This window comes from Podarcis gaigeae (assembly GCF_964106915.1).
Source record: "Podarcis gaigeae genome assembly, chromosome: 17".
NCBI lineage: Eukaryota > Metazoa > Chordata > Lepidosauria > Squamata > Lacertidae > Podarcis > Podarcis gaigeae.
The window spans coordinates 16,824,412-16,842,616 of NC_139694.1; the positions used below are offsets into that span (position 1 = coordinate 16,824,412).

The 18,205-nt window shown below is 41.9% G+C and overlaps 1 protein-coding gene and 1 long non-coding RNA gene across 4 annotated transcripts in view; one reads left to right on the forward strand and one right to left on the reverse strand.

Annotated features, from left to right (window-relative positions):
• LINGO2 (leucine rich repeat and Ig domain containing 2) overlaps positions 1-18,205 on the reverse strand; it is a 536,253-nt gene that overhangs the window by 507,522 nt on the left and 10,526 nt on the right. The gene's annotated exons all lie outside the window — the stretch shown is intronic.
• On the forward strand, positions 1,412-4,708 carry LOC310835287. Of its 3 annotated transcripts, none has more exons than XR_014559509.1 (3): positions 1,412-1,669; positions 2,760-2,952; positions 4,048-4,708. It is a non-coding gene; the product is annotated as an uncharacterized lncRNA (long non-coding RNA). The 3 variants fall into 3 exon arrangements; XR_014559510.1 differs by having other exon boundaries at positions 4,085-4,708; XR_014559511.1 differs by lacking the exon at positions 2,760-2,952 and adding an exon at positions 3,215-3,311 and having other exon boundaries at positions 1,412-1,630; positions 4,085-4,708.

Here is an 18,205-nt window from a genome sequence, read left to right on the forward strand (position 1 = left end):
ACTAAAGAATTATGGCAAGAGAAACTGATGGACTATGCAGAACTGGCAAAATTGACACATAAACTACGGGGCAAGGATAACTGTGACTTTAAAGAGGAATGGGAACCTTTTACAAAATATCTAAAGATGCAACAAAGTGAATTGGACTCCTTGGCAGGCTTTGAATAAACACTCACAAACTTTTTATTGATAATAATCAGTTAGGTAAATTAAGGACTTATACAATTCTGTAACATGCAGAGAATAGCATTTATAGAGAAACCAGAGATTGGAACTGAGGGAAGCCAGAGGGTGGGGAGGGGGGTGGGTTGTTTTATGGGAGGGAGGGGAGGGGGATGATATGTTTTAAGATAATATGTTTTGCTGAATTACCTAATAAAAAAAATATTTAAAAAAAAGAATTGCCAGTTTGCAAATGCTGAAAATAGAGCATCTTAAACATGGCACCAGTCTTTTCAGCTCAGTGGTTAAAAGTTCTTGAGTTAAGACAGGGGAGACCTATGGCCAGGCCATAAAGTTCCCGGGCCAGTCATCTCTCAGCTTCACAGGGTCAGTATGTTACCACAAGCCACTTGCACCCTTTGAATCCCAGCCTGAGTGTACAATTGAAAGCCCTGTGTCATTTTGTCAGGGAGTCTGGTAAACATGCTATAATTTCTCAGGAGAGCTGGTCATTCTTGGAAGAGCACAAAGGCTGCTAAGGTCATGCTTCTCAGGAAGCCACCCCATGTGTGCAGCCATCCCTTTCACACTGGTAAACGTCATTTTAGCTGGGCAGGAAGCCATCCTATTTGCATAAATATATTTGGCCTTGATAGACACAATTGCCTTCATGTGTTTGAATACAAGCTGTAGAAAACAAGTCATGTGTCTTATGTTTGAGATGGAATCTCAGTGGGCCTCACAAAGTCTGAAGTAATCAGATCGAGGAAGTGGCATCTTTTCAATTGTTCATGGTCCCAGTGGCTATCAAAGCCAACTGAGGCAATAAAATGAGGCCAATGATCACAGCAGTTTGTGTTTTCAGCAAGAACCAAAAGCTGGTAACAGCCCTGCTTAATTTATCATTGTAAAGTTTCTAATATTTTGCTTGTTTGTTATTTTCCCTTTTGCCACATGATGATTCCCTTCATGTGAAAGAAAACTTATTTCTGATTTGTGGGAGAACCTCCTTCAGCAACTTGAAGGTGTTAAACAAGTTTCATTCAGAATATTCTGAAATTTAGAGTTTGCCACCCAAGATCCATAAACTGTTGAGTATACTGATTTAATTTCCTGAAATGGGAATGCTTACTTATGTTAAATTACTGTGTACTTTTAACGTGAAATTTTCCCCCTCTGGCAGTATCTCTCATGTGATTAGCTGACTGAGTCACATGAGAGAAGAATTCCATTCTGTTGTGACTGTTATTCCAGTAACTGTTGTTTTCTAACTGCTCTCTGTTCTCCCTCTCTGTGTGTGGGAGAATGGCTGCTGAGAGAGGCTTCTCAGGATACTGCTGAGGACAGTGTTGTATCTGTGTGATCTGTCTGAAGTGAAACAGACAGAGGAAGAGCCCTAAATGTTAATAGGGAGAAACCTGTGCAGGAGCTCTGTGTAAGGAACAAAGAGGATACTGCTGAGGTGAAAGTAGCAACTGTTCATAAGAAACTGTAAGGTCTGAGTGAGGTAAAGCTCTGGTGCAAGGCTCAACTAAGGTTGGATCAATTGTTTGTACAGAAGTCATGGGTGGGGGGAGCCCTGCCCACCCACAGATCAGGATCAAAATTCAGGGGAATCCCGTAAAGGGGTCCAGAGGGAGAGTTCTGTCTAGTAATCCAGACAGGGCCATCAGGCCATAGAACACCCTACTAGCACTCAGGTGGGACCACTTCATTTTATCTGTGTCATGGGGAGATCCCTGAACCCAGGATCGACCCTGAAAGAGTAAACAATCAGCAGGAGCGGTGGTTGATTCACCCAGTGCCTATGCCAAAGCCTAACACATCTGTAATCAAGAAAGTTGTGACCTATTTCAGCCCCAGATTATGGTCTTGTAGTAATTTCTGCCTTTATAAAATCACCACCTGAATCACTAACCCACTGTGCTTGGACCTGCAAATATGAATCCAAAGGAAAGCTGAGATAGAGGAGAAGAAGAAAAATAATCAACATTCTGGGCTTGCAGCAGTTTGTAACTGAAAAATATGGCTTGCTGCTCTTGTTTTTTATTCCATATATAGCATCATTTCCCACCCCCAGCCCTTAACTCTGAGCTCTTAAATGTACTGAATATTAAAAGAGCTACATCATAACAAGGCTAAAAACAAATACCGTTAGGAGAGCACCAACATGAAAATACCTCTTTACTGACATTTCAAGCCTCTCCTACATAATCATGCCCTGCATATACAGCAAAATTGTGCTCGTGTCTCCATTCAGGAAGCAATAACAAAAAACAGCACCCCCCCCCAAAGTTTAATTTCATTCATATTTTAAAAGCACTAATGGAAGAGTACAGAAAGTACTGGAAAATAAACTTCATCGCCTCCTACCGGCTAGCTAACAACATATAATCCATAACACCTATTTGCAAAGCTTGTTTAATTGAAGGGTTTCCCTCCTCAGAATTGCATGGCATGTACATTGGTAACAAGGAAAAACACTCTTTTTAAACAACAGGAGCTTTCTGAAAACCGTTATGAAAAGGGGAAATATATGACACCCCTTAAAAGGCACAAGACACTAGACAGAGACAGAGAGACAGAGAGACCAGCAGCGCTGAGCAGCTTGGAACTTGCATTTTTCGATGGCTTTTCTTGCCTACCGGAAGGTTTTTTTGTTTTGTTGATGCTAGGAGGAGAGCGATATTTTCCCAAATACCATGCAGTGCATGTAGGTGTTAAAAGCAAGGGGAAGAGGCTTCAGACTGAAAAAAACTAAATCTAAGGAATGCTGCAATTTGCCCTTTGGTAAGGGACATATTTTCAAATAGAAAGAAGTGGCTGGGGGTGGGGGAGAGAAATAATGGCAGTGAGGGATTAGAAGCACATTGATTTTTATTTTTTTTGCAAGCATTCAGAGAATGTCACAAATAAGTCTCTGAGGCAGAAGCGGTCTGAAACATTTTGGTGCCCGAGGCAGGAAACCCAAAATGGAACCCTCCAACATGGTGGTAAATCTGCAATAATGCACTAAATAATTTACAAATTGCCACTCCTTTTCACAGGGGAGGGAGCTTTCTTTAAAGCAACAACAACAAACTTTATATGGTTGGCTTTTTTTTTGCAAAAACAAAGTATAGTGTCATAAACACGTAAGCAATATACAGGTGAGAGCATTGGTTGAATTTCTGCTGTCCTGTAAAATATCTCTTGTTCTTTACTTATGAGCAGAATTCTCCTCTTTTGTTTATAGTGTCACCTTACACAGTCATTCCACAGAAGACCATGTGTGGCTAGAGGTTACAAGCTATGCTCCTTTTGTGCTACATAAGTACAGTTGTACCTTGGTTCTCAAACTTAATCTGTTCCGGAAGTCCCTTCCAAAACCAAAGCGTTCCAAAACCAAGCCGCACTTTCCCATAGAAAGTAATGAAAATGGATTAATCCGTTCCAGACTTTTAAAAACAACCCCTAAAACAGCAAATTAACATGAATTTAACTATCTAAGGAGAACATTGATCCATAAAATGAAAGCAATAAACAATGCACTGCAGTCACACAATCAATCAATCAATCAATCAATCAGTAGCTGAACTGGGTTCCACACAGTCACATATACAAAAAAAAAAAAAAAGAGCCACAAAAATGCAAAATAAATAGCAAAAACAGACAGACCTCAACGTAACACTCAAAACGGAAGTGTCACACTCAAAACGGAGCATGTTCGGCTGCTGAAATCTTTTTGCAAACCAGAACACTTACTTCCGGGTTTGCAGTGTTTGGGTTCCAAGGCATTTGAGAACCAAGGTACCACTGTAATAAAGAGATGCCATGTCATTTGAAGCTTTTTTTTCTCTTTTGTCTTTTAAGAAAATTGTTCCTGTCTTTCCCCCTTTGTGCCAGTTTTTCCATCAGTGCAGTTGTCCACATTCCTTTCCAGGCATTGTTGCAAAGATTCCATGTGATGGCTAACTTATGGGGTAACTTATGCACAGCAGCCATTCCTTAAGCAGCCTCCTTTTTGAGATGCCCTGAACATTTGCATTCAATGCCATGTTTCCAATGGTCCAGAAACTTCAGCTTGGCCAGCCAGGTAGTATGCATTTGTCCTTGCTACCAACTTCAGCATTTTGGGAGAAACAGGGATTCCCTTCATTTGCACTGCAGTATGGTGATGGCAAGAAACAGTACAAGACTTTCTGCTACTGCTGCTTCCCTTCTCTAAAGTGTTACACACTGGAAATATTGTGGTCTCTGGCAAATGAAGAAGGCCCAACATTTTTTTTCTGAGGGAGGTAAAGATCTGGATATCTTCAGGCCTGTTGCAAAATTCTGCAATGGGGACAAGACAGGCTGTGGTGACAGTGATGACAGGCAAATGAGTACTGATTTTAATCTCTGGAATACAGATTTTAGCTGAAGGAGGATTATTTTTAATGTAAGTTTATAGGGAAATTTTAATTGCATCCACATCTTCATGCACATGTGGCAAATGTTGTTGTTGTTAACTTTGCTGTCTGGTCTTTGACTGCAATAAAGATTGATTGATTGATTGATTGATTGATTGAATGGTTGGTTGATTTCTGAGGGGGATTTTTGACTTGCACAAACGTTTGGACAGGTTGGGGAGAGGGGGGGACTCATACAACTCACTATTGCCTTAGACAAACGTCTCTGCAAATGCAACATCCTAAAACATCCTGCAAAGTGCAAGGGCTTTAGCAGAGAAACTCTCTCATTTGCAATGCAAAGAGAAGCCCTGAGATCAGTGATGAACTGTGGTGAGTAGAGCTGCAGTCATCTAATATTACTATTTATTCATAACACTATTTATAATACTACAATACTATTTATTATTATTACTATTTTTATTCAATTTATAAACCACCCTTTATCAAAAGGTCCCAGGGTGGTGTACAACATCAAAAACACATCACAGAACTTCAGTCATAAAAACATAATTAAAAAACATACCGACAGACAGCCTAATAGTAAAGTAATCATAATAACAGTCCACCTCCCCATACTTTCACAGGCCATAGATTATTTATAGCCATAGGCCTCTGTAAAGAGGAATGTTTTTGCCTGGCGCCTCAGATGAGCCTCTCTGAGGAGAGCATTCCTCAACTGGGGAGCCACCACTGAAAAGGCCAGTTCTCTGTTCACCCTCCAAACCTCTCTGGGATGGGGGGGGGGGCATAGAGAAGGGCCTCTGATGCCAAGCACAGGATCTGGGTTGTTTACAAGCTAGCATCAAACTGAAGTGTTATCTCTCCAAGTGCTCTCTCTGGGCTTATTCACATTTATCCACAGACTGACATGTGCTCTGATTTGGAGCTAAAAAGGAGGTTTTTCCCTAAGAAAGCAGCAGAAGAAGGGGAAACCCACTCAGACCCCTACCTAGATAGTGCACAGGTCAATTGGAAAACCACTCAGACTTGTGCTTCCTAGGCTTGGGACAAGTGGATGTATGGACTCTCTCTCATCTTCGTGAATGCCTGTACTGACTCAAATGCACCGAGTGAACCTTTTATAATCAAACCCCAATCCTTTATTTTATCATCTCCGACACCTTAAAAGAAGCCTCCTCCTCATAAACTGGATTAGTTTCCCAATACTTATTTCATGGAATAATCAAAACCAAGGAAAGCAGGGGCAATAGCCCTTTCCTTAAAAACAACAACAGCGCTACAATTCCTGCACTTGACACAGCCTATAAATATGAATTGTGATTGCTAGACACAAGCAACCCTTAACTCTGTTTCTACCCTGCAGTCATCTTGTTTAAAATTAAATTTATCACCATCTGGGACACCAGAACCGTGTTGTGTTTTTTTGTTGGTTTTTTTTTTTTGCAAGACAGGCGTGTGCAGATTTCATTTCTAAAAGTGCTATCACTAAGGAAAAAATATGGTATTTACCCCGAGACAACAGGCTGCTATGAATATTTAAGATGACACATAAAATATGAAGTTGTTTGCTATTCAAATGTAATCTATTAAGTGGAAGTGTGTATTGAATAAGAAAAAATCAGGAGGAAGGCTGTTGACATATAAGTGGGTCAAGCAAGTCTGACATCTGCAAGATTGAGGAAATGCTCGCTGTGGAGAAGATGTCAATTCTCTCTCAGGAGGACATTGGTTCTGATTTGGTCAAAGTTAGGAAGAAACAGGAATCTGCCTTCTTTGGGATCAGCATTTTTGCCTGTCTACCTTAAAATTACCAACTGGGTTTCAAATGAGAGCATTTTCATTGCTATGCTTGGCATTCCTGGGGATTAAACCTGGCAACCTCTGCATGCAAAGCTTGCATTTCACCACCAAGATATCGCTCTTCCTCAATGTCAGAAACCAATGGATTCAGGTAGGTAGCCGTGTTGGTCTGATGCAGTCAAAATAAATAGAAAAAAAATTATCCAGAATAGCACCTTAGAGACCAACTAAGTTTGTTCTGGGTATAAGCTTTTGTGTGCATGCACACTTCTTCAGATACACTGAAACAGAAGTCGCCAGACCCTTATAATAGGAGGGTGGGCTGGGTTTTTCTCAGAAGGATAGTAGGAGATGGGTGATTGACTCAGAATTTCAGAAATAGACTTGAAAGAGAAGTTGCTGACTTACAGCTTATTACTAAACTGAAAATTATGGAGAGACCTGGCCTGAATAGAGATATTGGATTCTTGTCTCATTACACATGCTAAAGCTATTTTTGGTCATCTGCATACTATCCCTTAAAGGGACGCGGGTGGCGCTGTGGGTAAAACCTCAGCGCCTAGGACTTGCCGACCACATGGTCAGCGGTTCGAATCCCCGCAGCGGGGTGCGCTCCCGTCGTTCGGTCCCAGCGCCTGCCAACCTAGCAGTTCGAAAGCACCCTTAAGTGCAAGTAGATAAATAGGGACCGCTTACCAGCGGGAAGGTAAACGGCGTTCCGTGTGCTGCACCGGCTCGCCAGATGCAGCTTGTCACACTGGCCATGTGACCCGGAAGTGTCTGCGGACAGCGCTGGCTCCCGGCCTCTAGAGTGAGATGAGCGCACAGCCCTAGAGTCTGTCAAGACTGGCGGGCAGGGGTACCTTTACCTTTACCTATACTATCCCTTGCTTTTTCTTGTAGGACTAATTGCAGGTATTAACAGTCATCAACAGGTTTAGCATACCCATTGAATCAATCACCCATCTCCTACTACCCTTCTGAGAAAAACCCCACCCCACCCTCCCACTGTATACAGTGGTACCTCAGGTTACAGATGCTTCAGGTTACAGATGCTTCAGGTTACAGACTCCACTAACCCAGAAATAAGAACTTTGCTTCAGGATGAGAACAGAAATCGTGTGGTGGCGGCGCAGCGGCAGCGGCAGCGGCAGCGGCAGCGGCAGCGGGAGGCCTCATTAGCTAAAGTGGTGCTCCAGGTTAAGAACAGTTTCAGGTTAAGAACGGACCTCCAGAACTAATTAAGTTATTAACCCGAGGTACTACTGTATAAGGGTCTGGTGACTTCTGTTTCAGTGTATCTAAAGAAGCGTGCATGCACACGAAAGCTTGTACAGTGGTACCTCTGATTAAGAACTTAATTCGTTCTGGAGGTCCATTCTTAACCTGAAACTGTTCTTAACCTGAGATACCACTTTAGCTAATGGAGCCTCCCACTGCCACTGCACAATTTCTGTTCTCATCCTGAAGCAAAGTTCTTAACCTGAGGTACTATTTCTGGGTTAGTAGAGTCTGTAACCTGAAGCGTCTGTAACCTGAGGTACCACTGTACTCAGAACAAACATAGTTGGTCTGTAAGGTGCCACTGGACAAAAGAAACCAATTGAGCTAGAGCCAAGGACCCTGTCGCTGGATGCAGCTGCTTCATGAGTCATCAAAATGGCCTCTTATAGAAGGTTCCCCACTGTGGGTGGGTGCTTTGAGTTCAGAGGAACCTTTCCTTCCTTAGCCAATTTATTTCACATTAGCCAGCAGGGACTGACGATTTCCCCTTGCTCCAGCAATGCCTCTTGAAAGACAACATCCTGACATATGTCATTCCTAATGAGACCTCTAATGAGACATGGGTGGAGGGAGAGAAGAGGAGAGACATGGCAGCTACTAGTGATGGTGATGAAACTAAAGTTTTTAAAATAGATACCCCACAAAGCCCAGTCTTGTCCAAGGAAGTCCTTCATCCTCAATGGCTTCTGCCAATTTTCCTCTTCCCCCTGAGATATGGTCAAAAATCCCCCCTCCCTCTGGGGTCCTTTTTGTGGGCTGTGCATGAAGTTTTGAAAGGAAGAAGCTTTTTGCCTCAACACATTTATACCCTCAAATAAAAGAAGCTTCAGATGGTACAAGATTTGTTTCCTGAAAAATTAATTCAAGAATTAAAATATTGTCTCTATAGAAGAAGTTGGTGATCATATTCATATCGCCTTCAAATACGTTTGCAATAACTATTATGCAACAGCATCAGTTGTCAGAAAGCTGACTGTAACACATGTCTTAGCATTAACCCATGGTCTGTGGAGACATAAAAATATAAAATCGAATCCCACCACTCATTTATTACCGGCACATATTTTTCTCCTTCTCCCCTTCAAATCACAGTCAAGGCATTACTCTATAAGCTTGAAAATTCAGGAGTGCTAAATGCCCAGGTTCATACCCCCAAAGCATTATTTCTCTGTTTCTTCCTGTGCCCCAAATTTACATGTGATTCTTGAGTATTTGCCAGACCTAAGCTAGGAATAGCTGCCTCCTGGCTTTTTGCAAGTCTGCCCTCTGAGCAATATGCTTTGCTGTCCCTCTGTGACACTGCCAGCTGCCACACTTGTCCATTGTGAGTAATTTAATGTTGGTTTATTAAAAAGAAAAGATGACTAGAAGGGACAAAAAGGAGCAATGACTGCACTCTAACTGATCTTGAGTGACACTTGAAGATTCATTAGCCAGGAGCCTGTGAACCAACAGACAATTCAACAAGAATGCAGTATATGCTGACCCAGTCTGCTAAGGTCAGCTGTAGTTGGGTTTTTCCCCTCTCAGAACAAGGCAACAGGTATAGTATCTGCTTTTTTAAAATAAAATAAAATATGATGCTACAGAACTACTCTGCATAGCTAAATCTCTAGCCGCACCACTCTGGGACAACCTTATCAGAAGTTATCAAAATAACATTAACTGGAAGGTTCCCTCACTACATTTAGGAAACACAAGCATAAACGTATTTCTTAATTTTTATGGGCAGGGAAATGGGTGAGAAGCGCCAGCCAGACACATACCGGTACATTTTTTGTCACGACCATATACAGTGGTACCTCGGGTTACAGAGGCTTCAGGTTACAGAGGCTTCAGGCTACAGATGCTTCAGGTTACAGACTCCACTAACCCAGAAATAGTGCCTCAGATTAAGAACTTTGCTTCAGGATGAGAACAGAAATTGTGCTCCGGCGGCGCAGCAGCAGCAGCAGGAGGCCCTATTAGCTAAAGTGGTACCTCAGGTTAAGAATGGTTTCAGGTTAAGAACGGACCTCCAGAACGAATTAAGTTCTTAACCTGAGGTACCACTGTACAGACTTCTCAGAGTGTCCCTATTTTCCAGGGACAGTCCCGGATTTACAGAAGCAGTCCCGGTTTCTGATTTGACCCCACAATGTCCCACTTTTCCTTAGGATGTCCCTATTTTCATCAGAGAAATCTTGGTGGGTATGTAGTTACGCAACCCCCGAGCCAAGGAGATAAGTAACTATACAACCTTTCAAAGACATCTGAGGGCAGCCCCGTATACAGAAGTTTTATAATGTTTCATGTTCCATTATGTTTTTATGTATATTAGAAGACGCCCAGAGATGATGGTAGTGGTGGTGGTGTTGATTATAGGATGTCCTGATTTTCATCAGAGAAATGTTGGAAGGTATGCATATGGCTAAATTCAAGTGAAGCAAATTACTTAATGGCTCGGTTTCAGCAGTTCGGCAAGGCAGACTCATGCCTTGCAACTCTTCCGAAAAATAGAAATGGGGGGGGGGGCAGGGCTTTAGTTGGGGCAAGGTTCTCCACAGTGCCCCAAGCCTTTTTCTTAGAAGAGGCCTATGTCAGATGGGATTGTGACACACACTTTGTTCACCAGCCGCACAAACCCTGACATACTTACACTAACAAACAGCTTCATAGCAAATAAGATTCACACTGCATAAAGAAACAGAACCTTTAAATGGGGACCTGAGTTGCTTTCAAGGCTGCAGTGTATTCTTAAGTCAGTCCTGCAATATGGTTGCAAACATTATGCCTTTCAATGCAAATAAGATAAAAAGCCGAGAAGCACACAGACAGACCCATGGAGCCACCTCGGATGTTTTAAATGCACAACTGTAAATGTAAAGTGTGAATGTGACAAACAGTGTTTGAAAACACATGTAAGAATGGTACAATAGAAGCCTGAGATTGGCTGAGGCTCCCTGGAGGGTGTTTGCTTGTTGGGAAAACTGGATAATTTTTCAAGAGGGTCTTCTGTACAACACCAGATATGTCATTGGCATAACTTCATTAGCTTACATGCTGTCTACTTTCTCTGCCAACCAAAGTATGGATCCACCCTCACCTCTCACAATTTTTAATTTAAAAAAAACCCACTCCTGCAGATTCCTTTTTATATCATCAGATGCCTACGTCTGCCGCTGTTACTTAAAGGAAGTTATAATCCATATTTTATCTGCAAATTGTCAAAGTATATGAATAGCAGCGTGGATACTAAGAGATGAACTTCAAATTATCCTGAAGATTAAAGTTCTTCCTTTCCTAGGACAGATTCTCTCAATACAGTGGTACCTCGGGTTACAGACACTTCAGGTTACAGACTCCGCTAACCCAGAAATAGTACCTCAGCTTAAGAACTTTGCTTCAGGATGAGAACAGAAATCGTGTGGTGGCACTGGGAGGCCCCATTAGCTAAAGTGGTACCTCAGGTTAAGAACAGTTTCAGGTTAAGAACGGACCTCCAGAACGAATTAAGTTCTTAACCTGAGGTACCAGTGTACATTTACCCATGAAAGCTGACCAAACCCAGTATTTTTAAAAATAAAATAAGAAAACATAAAACTATTGGATCTAAAAGGTTCTCTTCCATAAACAGAAAACATTTCCACTCATACAGGGCATGGGTCCCAGTTTTATTGCTGCTGAAGGTTGTGGAGCAGCACAGGTCAACAAAAAACTGGCGTCTCCCCACCTCAGATTGGACTACATCTCCTACCATCACTAACCATTGCCCATGCTGCTCAGGGCTGATGGAAGTTGGATTCCAAGAACATCTGGAGGGCCACAGGTTCCTCAGCCCTGGCTTACCACTCAGTGCAATGGCAACTTCAAGTCCTGGCCATTAGTTGCTGCTCTGTGAGGTCTATGCTATTTCCCTGGAGGAATATTATTAGCACGCGCAATGGGGGGGGGGGGGAATGAAATCAAAGCAAATTTAACTCCCATTCACTTTTGAATCATCTCATTTACACATTATTTTTTATAATGCAAAATGGCAGCTCAGCCTTCAGTGCTCAGCATCTTCATAAATCCAGGAGAAGGTGAAACAAAGGAAAAGAGAAAAATAGCCATGCAGACCTACAGCGGTATATTCCAGACCCCCCCCCCAAAAAAAGGGCCTCTATGACAGCATAGATCCAACAGGAAAAAGCAATGCTGTTACATTGTCTCTTATAACTATGGATCTATTAAAAACAACCAATGAACTGGAATGTCCAAGCCTCAGATGATGGTCTGGGGGAAACGTTTTGTTTGAGGACCTTCACAATGACAAACATTCTTGCCTGAAAAAACATTGCTCACCATCACTGATCATCCCTGGAATGCACAGCCACAAAAGTAAGGTCCATGCATTGTCCGCAGAAGACAACAATGAGACTCCAGGATGTGTCTGGTAGATATGTGGGGTGAGGAGCAGGTCTTAGCAAGTAGAAGTGTGTTCCCTAGAGGTATTATGGAAACTACTCAGCTAAAAAGACAACCCACACTGGGCTGGAATCAGACAATAATGTGCGTACTTTAGGATGACATTCCTTGCACATTCCCTAGCTAATGCCCCTTGTGGTTACCGAGAAATTATGTTTTGAGAGCCTCCAATCCGCTTTAAGTGACCACACTCCCGTTCCTCATTCTTTGCGTCTTCCTCCCTCTTTCTGAACGGTGGTTGTATGACTTCTGAATGATGCATGGAAGCAAGGAATTAATGTTTGGGAGTAGGACAAGGTTCTTGAAACACTGTGTGCTGGGGAAGTCATTAGTGCTAACTGCCCATGTTAGACATTTGCCTTATTAGAGAGTCATTAAACGCCCAATGCCAGGTTGCTTTACCTATCCTTGGTAAAGTGTTAGATTGCTTCAACATTGTTATCATAGCATGAGAGACAAGCTGCCCTGCTGATAACAGTGAAAGCAGGGTGCACGGAAACTCACATTTTTCTAACCATATCCCATGGTCAAAGCAGCCCTCAACAAAGAAAAAGAAAAATGCTTCTCAAATTAAAACCATGCTGCTAATAGAACTGTCAGAATTGTATGAGGAAAGAACTGGGGAAAAGGTGGGAGAACTATAATTTGAGAGCGCAGCAGACCTTAAAATACAAATTGTAGAAGCAATGTCAGAAAGGGCAAGAATAAGTTGAGGCTAGAAATGATGTCTCATCCCAGGGATGTTGGACTATGACCTTGGAGACCAGAGTTCAAATCCTGACTCAACCATGAAGCTCACTGGGTGACATTGGGGGTTGTCACTGTCTTTCAGCCTAACCTACACCTCACAGGGTTGTTGTGAGAAAGATATGGGGAGGAGAACAATGTATACCACCTTGAGCTCCTTGAAAGAAAAAAGTGGTATATAAATGAAGCAAACAAGCAATAAGACTGAACCCCAGTGATGTGAAATTCTTAGCACTCCATGAGCACATGTTGATTGACCTTTCGTTAGGACACTACAATGACATTTTCAAGGACTTTTTAATATGGGGAAAATATATTTGTTATATGAAATACTTGATCTCAAATTGTGCTATAAAGAGTGTCTCCAGAGATAGCTTCCTGAGTATTAATACCAATTAATACAGTAGGAGTACAATATGGGTATGTCTTTAAGTTAACATCTTACATTAAAAACCTGACAGTACCAAACTATTGAAGGCTTTTCACCAAAGCCAGACTAAATGTCTTTCCTTCCGCAGTGTTGGATGGCAGGTTGAGAGGAGGTCCCTACCAGGACAGACTTTGCTTGTGTGCTCAAGACATCGATTTCCATAAAACGTATTTTGTTTCATTGTGCAAAATATGAGCAAGCCAGGGCTGAACTGATACTACCCTTGCTGGTACCTTTCCTAGGAAAATCAGAGGCTCACTATGTCAGGTTCCTACTGGAAGACCGAACAAATGCTAGAACATTGGCAGTGGCAAAGTTTTTATCGGTGGTTGCAAGAACAAATGATCCCTATATTCTGAACAAAATGCTTGTTTAACCTGGAGGTAGGCTGTATGAATTGTGTATTGCTTTGTCATGATTTGTTGGGTGTCTGGACCATAATAAAGATTAATGATGATGATAATATTAATACCAAAGTTTTATGAACAAACCTTCAATGCAGAGATGCCTCTCTTACATGACAGAGATGTGTCAACAACGCCACGCTCTGTTACCAGTCTTAAGACCCATCACTATTGCCCACCATGAATGGAGATCATGCTCTAGAACAGGGCTGGGGAATATTTTTCAATCTGAGGACAACAGAGGCAACCTTCTGAGGTTGGTGGAGTCAGAGGAGAAAGTGGGTGGAGCAATGGAAGTGCCTCTTCCTTCATATTCCAGCAATGCAGTCAGAGGGTGACACTGAGGCAATCAATAGACTATTACTTTTCACAGAGATGCTCCAGGACTGTCAAGTGTACTTGATAGTACAGAGCACATCCAAAGAGGAGTGTGACCTGGGGAGATTTGGCCTAGGCCTGAGGTCTTCTTCTAGAACATCAAGCACTCATCTTGCAGAGAGAAATTGTATTGCCACAAGCATGATGTATTCAGGAGAACTTGGCTAGCATTATAAATCTTCTCTTCAAGGATTCCTGATAAGCTTCAAAGGAAACCAAGCATCCCCCCAGAAAACCATTGTCTTAAAGCCATCATTGTTACGTATCCTCCATTTTAATCACCGATGAAAAAGCACACAGTGGAACATGCTACAAATGTATTAAACCATCTCAAAACATGTCACTATTTTTGAAGTAGTCTTCATACTTTGAAAGGTCATGCAACAGCTTTCCTGGAGCACTGGGATTCATGAGCAGACCAAACCCTGAAAGGCAAATTCTGGATGCCTTAAAAGGCTTTGCTGAGGTAGGTTTGCAGAGAAATTCCAGCTAAATTTTTTGGAAAACGATAACCAGATTACATTATAGCATAATGAAATGTGCCGATTCACTTGCTCAGTAAAGAAAGCAATAAAAGTACAATGCGTGCCATAACATTTCAATTTGTGGTTCTTATTAAAATAAAGGCCGGGCGGGAGGAGGGAATGGAGGAAAGGGAAAATAAAGTCTAGGTTGGCGATGTAATTCTCAGAGTAGCATCAATAAATATTTTCTTTTACAGAAGTTATACCCCTGCCTCCATCACAAGATTCCTGGAAAAAAGTAGGGCTGGAAATAACATTGATGCTTTGTGCTTACATCCAGCTGAGAACAAAGACAAACAGATTTTTTTATTTTTAAAGCAGCTTTGGAAAATATAGGTCTTGCAGATATCAACTGATTTATGTAACAGAGAGTATCTCAATTGCTAGGAGAAAAAAGTCGCTTTTATAAAAACCAGCATGATATTTATAATATACAATGTGAATACACAGGGAGGTAATTTTGATTTGCATCATGGAAGAGTCCTTTGTGTTTTCCCCCCTGTGAAGTGAAATACAATGGCCTATTTCTACTAGTGAAATAATTGCTGAGGACTCAATCTAACGCTATTCCACCCAGATCTGATCATTCAGCCTTACTTTTTTCACAGAAAAAAGGTTTTATTTCTTTGCCAGATGGACAAGCATTCAAAGACAACTCCTTCTCTTAACCATTCGGGATGCCACTACACTGAAATTCCCACTGCTTTCAATTGCTGTCACCTAGAAATTAACCTTATGAGTTTTAGGATGCTGGAATCTTCGATGAAGTTGAAATTGACAGAACCACAACCATTTTAGACTTGAGAAGTGTGTAGCTGTTTCAGCTATTTCTGACAGGGACATGCACCTCCAGATGGTGGAGATGTTAGGTGCCATCTTTACTTGCTGGCAAGTGACCAACAGCCAGGTGCAAAAGGTGCCTGGCGCCTGCTTAATTTCGAACACTGTGTGCAGCACGACTAAAGGTTTGGAATATGCTCGCAGAAGGCAGAAAGAATTGGTTGAGACTCAAAGAAAAATTCCCAAGGAACCATTGAGGTAGATAGGAGACATTTTCAGGGGGGCATAAGATAGCAGAGAGAAGCAAAGGGGGACCCATTGCCTCAACCCTTTCCCTTACCAGTGCTCTGACATGATGACTACAGACTAAGGCAGGCTTCCTCAACCTCGACCTCCAGATGTTTTGAGACTACAATTCCCAGCATCCCTGACCATTGGTCCTGCTAGCTAGGGATCATGGGAGTTGTAGGCCAAAAACATCTGGAGGGCTAAGGTTGAGGAAGCCTGGACTAAGGGATGTACCAATATTTTTCCCCTGGTCAAGATGTGCCAGATAAGTGAAGAACTGTGGAAATACGAGAATGTATTGAAACACACAGAAGTACTCACTGTGTGCTCTAACCCTTCTGCAGTATGTACAAAGGTTTCCATTTCTCTCTCCCCTCCCCCGACAAATCCACTATCTACTAAGATTACTTCTCACACAGCTGCAAAGAAGTTAGTTCTTGTTGGGCAACAATATAAATAATATATTAGAAATACAACTTGAATAATAATGATAACTCATTGTCTTTGCGCACAGCCTATAATGCTCAGAGCAACAACATGGATTTCTTCCCTGGGCCACATAAATATGAATAACGCATTTCGGAGCTAGATCATACGCCCAGCTACAAAAGAGAGTAGCTGGGGGCTGGACACATATTTATATTTCTCTCCAGAGGGCCTTTGAAAACTCATAACTCTATTAAACAATTTCTCCCAGAATTCGGCAGGTGTTTATTTCCTGAAATATACTGCAGGAGTGCAAGGAATCTAATGGCCCAAGACTCCCACATGCTGGTTAAAAAAAATGGGAGAATTCACTTTAAAAGGCAGAGTGGTAAAATGGCTAAGCCATCTTCTGACCTTTTATAATAACACAGATCCTGGGCAACTTTTCTTCTTCATTCCAACGGCTGGGATCTCTGTCTCAGCACACAATGCAGTGGTATAGGGAAGGGAAAGTTAGAATCTGCTTAGAGCAGATGAGCCAAAAAAAGGAGAAACCTGCAGTGAAACGAATGGGAAAAACAAAACAGGAAATTACCAAAATCATGCCTTCTCTGGCCCCATCATCTTTCATTATCATTGTCACTCAAGACAAGGTCTTTAAAGTTCTGAAGACTGCACAGCTCATGGGTGGCAGAGCGATGGTTCTGGACTGCAGCCTTAATGATTAGACCATGCAATGGACCACTGGCCCATTTTCATACCAAACAGTGGTCATACAACAACATCCTTGCATTTAAAGTTTACCCCATAAAAATCCAGTTGCAAAAAATGTGGCGAGGATGATTCTCAATTGGGATCTAAAAAGTTTGTTATGATACCAGGAGGAGAACTGGGTAAATGTTATAGGCAAAATCCCATTAGTTTGGGCTTCTGACCAAAAGCCTGGTTATAAGATTACAGGAGAGATAGGGGTATGCACAGTCTGAACAGGTCGAGCCTTAGGCTCCAGCATAAAGGCGGTGCCTTTTATCCAATAAATGTACAGCTGAAGAGGCCATGGATTGCATTCAACTAAGGTTTACTTGAAACAGACCCATAAAGGTCCTAAGTTAGTCCTAATATTGGTGGGCCATGTAAGCCCCACCCTGCATAATCGATCACATGACATGGTGCACACACACCATTTGAATGGCAATGCCCATCATCTTTGGGGGCACCCAGCCACCTGAAATATTTTTGGAGGGAGGCCAAAGACCCCTCAGGCCCTAAGAGTTGGCTCGTATGTTCCTGAATATGACTTACAACCCTGTAAGTTCTCTCACCTATTCAGCTTTCCACACAGATGAGCATCATTTTAGAGATGTACAGGACCCTGTAGAGAAAACTCCATAAATGTTATTGAAATTGATTATTTCCTTAGGATATGTTTTGCCAAAGCTTCCAGATGAACCATATCACACTGCCCACTCAACAGACTGTTCTAGATAACTCAAGCAATCATCCCACTGATCTAAATTCTCCTGGAACATTTTTAAAAAGCAACAAATGCAAGTTAAAGACAAGCCATGGAGTCAAATTCTCACTCAGATAGACAGCTCATCAGCTCAGCTTGGGCTAGTCACTCACACTCAATTTACTTTGAAGTGGTTCCCCCCACCCTGTTTTCATTATGTATTTTATGTTTTAAATCTTGTGTTTTGATGCTGTGAGCCACCCTGAGACCTATGAATGAAGGGTGGTGTACAAATTTGATAAATAAAATGGGGATGCCTCCATTTTTCACCCTGAGCTCCTTGGAGGAAGGTTGAGGTATATATTTGATGAATAAATAAAAAGAAACTCAGTTTGTCACTGTTACACTTCCATAATGCTGGCACATTTGTTAGGCAAAGGAAAATTCATCTGATTAGGCTGTTTCACGACTATATCCCCAATTGGTAAGGAAAGAATTAGCCTCCAATTGTACTTATAAGTTTGGCTGACAGACATTCTGCATTTCTCTACAAACACGTCATAAGTAATCAGGAGCCTCTGGACAAAAGCCCCAGACACAACCATCATAAGCATTCTGCCTGTACTTCTAAAAATTAAATCATAGCACTGTATCTTATACACATCTCCATTATTAAAGAAATGTGGAAG